The sequence below is a fragment of the Bactrocera tryoni genome, chromosome 1, assembly GCF_016617805.1.
Source record: "Bactrocera tryoni isolate S06 chromosome 1, CSIRO_BtryS06_freeze2, whole genome shotgun sequence".
Taxonomy (NCBI): domain Eukaryota; kingdom Metazoa; phylum Arthropoda; class Insecta; order Diptera; family Tephritidae; genus Bactrocera; species Bactrocera tryoni.
In genome coordinates this window covers 72259408-72268782 of record NC_052499.1, presented here as the reverse complement: position 1 = coordinate 72268782, position 9375 = coordinate 72259408, and positions in this window count along the sequence as shown.

Genomic DNA, 9375 nt, shown 5'->3' with positions numbered 1-9375 from the left:
AATCGATTACTTGAACATTTGTCAGGGCAACATTGCGGTGCGTGGTGGCAGCAGCGCGCGAAAAGTGGGCATATTCGTTTCAACTTGTGCTGCGCTCTGAGTTCAAGTTTGTTTCGGAAATGTTTAAACAGGAAGCCTAACACACAACTCGTACAAATGCAACTACAAATGGCACATTTTTAAATGACTGGTTTTGTGGTTAATTTGTAACTGGCTCGCAAGAAGTTCGGCGCAATCAAAAGGTTAAAATAAGAATTTACAATAATGTGTGTAGGAATGTGTGCTTGTTGACATATAAATGTAAAAATACACTTACTACATACATATATGTATGTGTATGAAATTATGTCTGTAAAAAACCACCTGACGACAGTCATTTTACGAGTGTTCGACGTCAAAAAGAGGCTTGTGTGTGACGATTATGGAGAACAGGCGACGCATGCATGTTAATTAAACTTTATATCTTTAATGATATTTATATATGTATATGGTATATAACGACATCAATAATATAAGCGCAAAACGTTTAATTGTGACCGCATTATATTCACACTTACAAACATCAATATCTATGCACTTTTACTGAGCATTATGTGCTCCATACGCACATACATACACTGATCGGCACCCATTATGGTCGCATTACCAGGGAATTCGAGCGAACTTATTATTTGTAATTGCTGTTAAAACTTAAACTAAAAACTTTGGAAATCCCAAGTGGCATTTCTTTGCAAATCGTTTTGATAGTGAGTATGTTCGCACGTACATGTATGTATGTATGCGTGAGTATGCATATTTGAAAAAACCACAAAAAAGCCGGGGAATCAATTCATAATAACATCATGATGACGCATATTTTTGTTGTTATTTAAATTTACTATTGATGGTTGAATACATTTTGCTTAGCTAGCCGTTTAGTATTATAGATATACATATTTACATACATATATTTGTGGTAGTATACTACTTTCGTATACAATTTCATTTTGTTATCATGAATAACTTACGTAGTAGTTCTAAACCGTAAGACTTGAAATGTCTGAACATTTTATTGAGTTTCTTCGGGAATTCTTTTTATAGTAGCCATTAATTAGTATTGGTAACTGGTTACAAGTGAAGCTTACCTCAAGTTAGCTTTTGTTGAGTTTGACACACCTTGGTGTTATTCTAACACTTCACCTCCTTCTCCCTCCTTGGTCTTTTTTTAATTACTCAGGTGATCAGACGAATGCTTAAAAAAGTCTGCACCTCGCGATATACTTAGTGATATTATTTCTCAATCAACTCAAGCATAGTATAGACAGAGAATACACAATGTATGTATGTATATAAAGTGTAGTCCGTTTCCAGGTTCCCTACTTTTTTAAACAAAAACAAGTAAGGAAGGGCTAAGTTCGGGTGTCACCGAACATTTTATACTCTCGCATGATAAAGTGATAATCGAGATTTCATTATCCGTCATTTACATATTTTTTATTTTGCTGTAAAATTAATTAGATTAGATCAATTTGTGTACTTTGAGTATTGAATTGAATTTTCATTTCCTAATGTATATATGTATTATACAGAGAAGGCATCAGATGGAATTCAAAATGGCGTACATGTCATCAGGGTGTTAAGAAAATATTATATATCGAATTTCATTGAAATCGGTCAAGTAGTTCCTGAGATATGGTTTTTGGTCCATAAGTGGGCGACGCCACGCCCATTTTCAATTTGAAAAAAAGCCTGGATGCAGCTTCCTTCTGCCATTTTTTCCGTAAAATTTAGTGTTTCTGACGTTTTTTGTTAGTCGGTTAACGCACTTTTAGTGATTTTCAACATAACCTTTGTATGGGAGGTGGGCGTGGTTATTATTCGATTTCTTCCATTTTTGACCTGTATATGGAAATGCCTGAAGGAAACGACTCTATAGAGTTTGGTTGTCATAGCTATAGTTGTTTCTGAGATATATACAAAAAACTCAGTGGGGCGGGGCCACGCCCACTTTTAGAAAAAAAATACTTCCAAATATGCCCCTCCCTAATGCGATCCTTTGTGCCAAATTTCACTTTAATGTCTTTATTTATGGCTTAGTTGTGACACTTGTGACACTTTATAGGTTTTCGGTTTCCGCCATTTTGTGGGCGTGGCAGTTGGCCGATTTTGCCCATCTTCGAACTTAACCTTTTTATGGAGCCAAGAAATACGTGTACCAAGTTTCATGACGATGTCTCAATTTTTACTCAAGTTACAGCTTGCACGGACGGACGGACGGACAGACAGACATCCGGATTTCGACTCTACTCGTCACCCTGATCACTTTGGTATATATAACCCTATATCTGACCCTTTTAGTTTTAGGACTTACAAACAACCGTTATGTGAACAAAACTATAATACTCTCCTTAGCAACTTTGTTGCGAGAGTATAAATACAGAAACTTCAAATGAAATGAGAAATGTTTATTATTATTCGAAAGAACATTCTTTTACATTTATTTTTTGAAGATTCTTCTTGTTTTTATTGGAGTAGACATCGGGTTCGCGATTATAGCCGAGTTAACAACAGCGCGCCAGTCGTTTCTTCTTTTCGTTACGTGGCGCCAATTAGATATTCCAAGCGAAGCCAGGTCCTTCTCCACTTGGCCCTTCCAACGGAGTGGAGGTCTTCCTCTTCCTCTGCTACCCCCGGTGGGTATTGCGTCGAATACTTTCAGAGCTGGAGTGTTTTCGTCCATTCGGACAACATGACCTAGCCAGCGTAGCCGCTGTCTTTTAATTCGCTGAACTAGGTCAATGTCGTCATAGACCTCATACCGCTCATCGTTCCATCGAATGCGATATTCGCCGTGGCCAATGCGCAAAGGACCGTAAATCTTTCGCAGAACTTTTCTATCGAAAACTCGCAACGTCGACTCATCAGTTGTTGTCATCGTTGAGGCCTTTGCACCATATAGCAGAACGGGAATTATGAGTGGCTTATAGAGTTTGGTTTTTGTTCGTCGAGAGAGGACTTTGCTTCTCAATTTCCATGTTTGTTTACATAAATTTTCTAATAACATTGTCAATAAATTATAAAATAATGTATCTAGTAGGAACGATAGCCAGGTGTTTTGTGAACATTAAAAAAAAAAAATAAGCAAATCGGCTGAGTAGTTCGACCGGGATCATGCCCGCTAGTTTAAAAAAGTGTGTGTATGAGAAAAACGCGTTTAAAGTTTGAGGTGTGCACTCCGTGCGCTCCGAACGTCGACGGTATTATTATTTTTGGGCCTTTTTCGAAACCTTCCAATGGTAAAGTGGGTTTCAACCTTAATTCTAAGGGTATAAGGGAACAGAAAATGCAAAAAAAAAAGTTTTTGGAGAAGGAGTACCCTACTGATGCTTTAATGGCGACCATAATTTCGCTATAATAACCGACTATTTGATGCCTGAAGTTGAAGCTCGTGATTTCGTGATTTGGTTTCAACAAGACGGTGCCACTTCCCACACATCGCATCAATCTATGGATTTATTGCGAGAACATTTCGGTGGGCAGATAATATCACGTCTGGGCCGGTCGATTGGTCACCAAGATCGTGTGATCTCACAACGTTAAACTATTTTCTGTGGGGATATTTAAAGTCTAAAGTCTATGAGGACGATCCCGCTTTGATTCTGGCCTTGGAGCAAAACATCACGTGTGTCATTCGCCAGTTACCAGTCGAAATGCTCGAATGACTCGAAAAAATTGAACTCAACGAATTGACCATCTGAGTCCAAAAGATATTCTTCGAAAAATAAATGCCAAAGAATGTTCTTTCAAATGATAATAAAGATTCATCATTAAATTTGAAGTGTTTGCGTTTTTCCCTTAAAAATGTATATTTTGGTTTAATCTCGAAATTTTGTTGAGGTGTGGGAATATGATCAAGTGGCTGGGGACCATATCCAAACACCACGTTCAATGCAGAACCAATTCCAAGCATTTTGAATAATTTGTGGCTCGGTGCAATCTCAGTCAACTTCACTTTACGCATACCTCAAATCTTCTCTTTTTGATTTATTGTTCCTTTTTTTTTGGGATAACACTCAATAATAGCAACCGCAATTATCACATTAAATTTGAAATTTTGAAAACCACAATTTTTTCGATATCGATCATAATATACTAAAATTAATAAAAAGAGAACAACATTTCAAATAATTGCTTAGATGAAAGCTTCTGAAATGGAGCCGCTCAGTTCAATTAGCTCTAACAGTCTCTCAAAACACGTTTTTTTTCGAAACACCATTTTTGTAATTTGCTCGGAGACAAATGACAGTTTTCATTCATTTCTTACAGTTATTGATCAATACAAAAACCAATTTTTTGCAGGCCAAAAACGTCCAATAAATTTAGTTAAATTCAACTTTTTATAAAACACCGTCGATTTATAATTTTTTTATTATTGACTGTAAGCCATTGTACACAGAATATATTCCAATTTTTTTTAGGCTTCATCGACGGAGGAGATCGGAATCACTGCAGCAGTGCAGGACCTATTTTAGGGCTGTCACCAAAAATCGCCTTTTTTTGCTAGGTTGGCATACTACCCTTACACTACCTTAACTCACAAAATTCCTTTCTTTCTTTTTTTATAAACAAAGCCATGGTCACTCAATATCAATTGTCTGACAGTTGGGAAATTTATACAACATTCAACTGCAGTGCGAACTTTTTAGCCTCTATGGATTTATTTAGAAAGTGTTACTGCTTAAGAAAGCGGGGCTCTTATGTAAAGAAACTAAATTTACCAAAAATAGGTTCTTCAGCTGACGTATAGCCAACGTTTTACAAAAAGTCGGTCTGATATTGTTCATATAATTTTGATGAAAAGAAACATACTTTTTAAGTTTACTACATTTTGATTATACAAGTGCTAACAGGTGTAAGTAAGTGCTGGCAGGTGGCAAAATGTGCCCACCACAATAACAAACGGAGAACTTCCAATTTAAACGAGTCTACGAGTATGTATAGGTACATTTGCGACGAATATCTAACAACTTTCTAGTGTCGCTGCCACATTTTACGCATGCGCGGCATTTTTCAAAGGCGATTATCAAAAGCGATTTATAACGCAATAAAAATTGAGAAAAAAATCAATTCCTTCGTTAGATCAAAGCAATTTATGAATGTACTTCATGTTGTAAGCAATTATAGTAAATCGTAGTACAATTGAATGATGCAAACCATTGGAATGGCAGACGAAAGGCTACATATACTTACATAGATTGCACAGATTAGCGTATAAATGTGCAACAAACAATACAAAACACATGCACACACATATGTACACCAAGTTAAGAACAGATCTACAATTACCTATGGTTGTGTGCTAAGAAGCATCAAGCCAGATGAGCAATTATGTGAATTTACAAATCATTGCTGTAGAACAATACAAAAGTTAATTCATATCATGAAAATATACAACCAACAAATATATACTATACTTACATATATAGTATATATGTATGTTTGTCGTACAAATTTTAAATCGTACATGAAATTTTCGTAAACGCACATTCAACTAACGATAATAATAGCGATCGCGGCCAATTGGCAGCGGTGTTGAACCTTCATTTTTGTGGCATTTAATTGCGGTGAACTTGAATGGTATGCAGATAAGTTGGCTTTAATGTTAATATATTGTGCGTATGTATATGTAGTATACGAACGCGCAGAGCCTTTTCGGCTTTACCAACATTTATAAACATTTGTATACATTTGAACGAAAAAGCACTCGGAAATTGTAATTAAATTCTCCTGGGTAATGATATTTTAAGAAATGTATTTTGCTAAGTTGGTAGGACTGTCATTAATTATTATGCCAAATATGAGCGCGATCTGTCAACCAGTTTGTTTACAGCAGCTGCTTACGTCGGTACATCTCAGTTGTGCGTTGCGATTTTTACAGTGGATAAAAATATCGAACAAAGAATTCGCCTCAAATTTTGAATTTCAAGTGAACTGACGAAAATTTTAAAATAGTGAAGGATATGGTGCTTGAAAATCGTCAGGCAAGCATTAGAAAGATACAAAAGAGCTCTACATTTCTCGCAGGTCCGTTCGACTGATTTCGGTGGATATTTTGGGTATGAAAGTTGTTTTAAAAGAGGATACAAAAACGCGCTGAATACCATCGATCAACCACCGGATTCACCAGATTTGGCTCTGTGTATTGTTCACCAAACTTAAAACAAAATTCGCTGAAGGAGCATAAGGCCATCACAAAAAATGGTGGGGCTAACTTTAAAGGCGACAAAATAAATGTTAATGAATAATTCAATATTTTGTGTTTTATGTACGATTTCCGGGTACTTTTTTGTCACAATGTAATATATATGCTGAAGCGGCTTACTGTTATTAAACTTAATACACTAGACTATTATTATGCCTTTTGTTTTAAAGTTCTTCGCGATTTGCTATCATCTCCTGCTCAACACAGCGATATTACTGTAATTTGGCACATTTCAAGATTGTAAAGCTTGATTTAAATATATATTTACAAATATATATTTACATACCTACAGTTGTTTGTGTACGGTTGAAAATCTTAAACTAGAATTTTATAGAAAATATTTAGACAATAAATGATAAATGCTATACTTGAATCATTTAATTGCACATTATATAACAAAGTACTGCCAGTTATGTTAAAGTTATTTATACACATACTATATACAAACATATGTATGTGTCAAGTAGTAGTATTTATAAAGGATTTTTTAAAACGCGTGCCAACATTATATATAAATACAAAATTACTTTCAATTAGGTGAAATTGAAAGTTATGTACTCCAGTATTTTTTTTTAATTATACACATTACCTATGTTCCGTATTATTTAGCAACAAATCTATAATTTATATTTAAAAATTTAAAAATTAGATTAGAAAAAATTTGCATTTGTGTGCATATTTTCAGTACTGTATCATAAACCTATTGATAAGTATTTAACTACTAACTCTTAGTTAATCGATTACTTAAACGTTGCAACGATATTGAATAAGATTCTGATAATATTTCGATTTGCTTGCTATGTTTGGGTCTTGCTATCTTATAAAAAAAATTTATATGATACAACAACAACAACGTTATCAGGTTAAAATCAAAATAAAAGAGTGTGTTGATACTACATCAAGTGATTAAACTGCTCACCAATTGATATCTTTTCGATATGCGAGCATCTTTCATTTATACCAGCTACTAGTTTAATGATCCGAGGACAGTTTGTATGGCTTTAAAGTCAAAATATTTTCATATGTTAATCTGTCATAAGAATAACACATATTTTCGTTGTTCAAACACTAATTTTATAGTAACTATTCCAGTAGTAAGTAGTAAGGTTATGATTGAAACTGTTTTTCTTTAAGGGCCCTGTTAACTATATTCGTATGTATGTACGAGAATATGGCTCAAGACATTCTACCAAATTTACACACAAGGAATATTAATATATACGCATAAGTCTTAATTTTCTTTGTATATACACCTAACCGAAGCCTATATTAATTCGAAAATTAGGATCATGCTGATCTTTAATATATATATGGTTTCCTTTTGAGTGCTACAAGCAATATACGCTGTTCAGGACATAAATAGAAAACTGAAGGCGGAGGACCTAGAGGTGTTTAAGAACCTACTTCTAGAGTACCAAGCGAAAAGCATAGTTTTGTTTTTACCCACCCTATTATAACGGCTTTATTGAGAGAACAGTGAGCAGATAATTTCACGGTTTGGGCCCGCCAATTGGTCACCAAGATCGTGTGATATCACATCGTTAAATTTCTTTCTGTGGGAATATGTAAAATCTAAAGTCTATGCGGACAATACTGCTTGGATTCAGGGCTTGGAGCAAAACATCACGCGTGCCATTCGCCAGTTACCAGTCAAAATGTTCGAATGAAAATTGGAAAGAGATAATCTTCAAAAACCAGTTTAACACCACCAACAATGTCAGCCTGGAAATCCAACGCAGGATACCTAACTCTTGCCTTACTTCGGACTGTTGTTATTTACGGTCCTTTGCGCATTGGCCACGGCGAATATCACATTCGATGGAACGATGAGCTGTATGAGGTATATGACGACATTGACATAGTTCAGCGAATTAAAAGACAGCGGCTACGCTGGCTAGGTCGTGTTGTCCGAATGGACGAAAACACTCCAGCTCTGAAAATATTCGACGCGGTACCCGCCGGGGTAAGCAGAGGAAGAGGAAGACCTCCACTCCGTTGGAGGGACTAAGTGGAGAAAGACTTGGCTTCGCTTGGAATATCCAATTGGCACCACGTAGCGAAAAAAAGAAACGACTGGCGCGTTGTTGTTAACTAGGCTATAATCGCGTAAGCGGTGTCTACGCCAATAAAGAAGAAGAAGAAGTAGGGAGTCGCGTACTTTTTAAGAACAAATTGGGTTTTTTGTTTCATCCAAACATGAGAAATCGTGTCCGCCAGTGAAAAAAACGCATCTCATTCGCCCAGCCATTTCCGCGACAGATGTCATCAAAAAACTCCGAAAAAAATGTGTTTATACACTCCACGATATACCTCATGATATGTGAAAAAAGTTCTATTGTAAACTACAAATTTCTATGAAAAAAAAATTCAAAAAAACAGGCCAGATTACCCTACTGACTCCTTAACAGTTACGTTCATGCCCAATGAGCCAGAAATGAGTCTCATCGCTGAACAAAATTTGGCTCGAAAGCGTCGGATTTTCTTGGAACTTTTCAAGAGCGAAGCGATTTCGCTTGGGAAATTCGAGCGGTTTCAGTTCTTGATTTCAATTTAAGATTTCGACGTAAAATGTGGCAAGTCGTTTCATACGTCAGTCCGAACGACTCTCGACGGTCTTCGTGAAAAATCTAGCTATACGACTGCTATACTATTTTCTTCACTGCGTGCTGGACGTGGTCTATTCGGTCGAATATTATCCAGTAATGAATGCTGGGTCACAAGATGGGTGATGGTGTTGCGAACGCTACGCTCAGTAGGCCGATTATGTTAAACATAAGTTGAGCGAAACACATTCTTTGCAGAACGTGAATTTTAGTAATAAAGCCAAACGATTTGTTAACGTTGTGTAGGCGTAAGTCTTTCCTATCAATACTGGACAAAAATAACAGCTTTTCACGACTCAAAATGCTATCGAAAAAAGTACCTCTACTTGGATCACCCGTTACTAAAGCTTGTATTGAAAAGTGGTAAGATTACTATTAGGGTGTATTTTGGGTGGTGAATAATAAAATCAAAATCTAATAAGAAACGGAGAAAAACGGTTGTTTTTTATAGAAATCATTTATGAATTCCTGAAGTAAAATTAATGAATAAGATTAATTTTATTTGCAAATATGTCTGTGAATAAAACAATG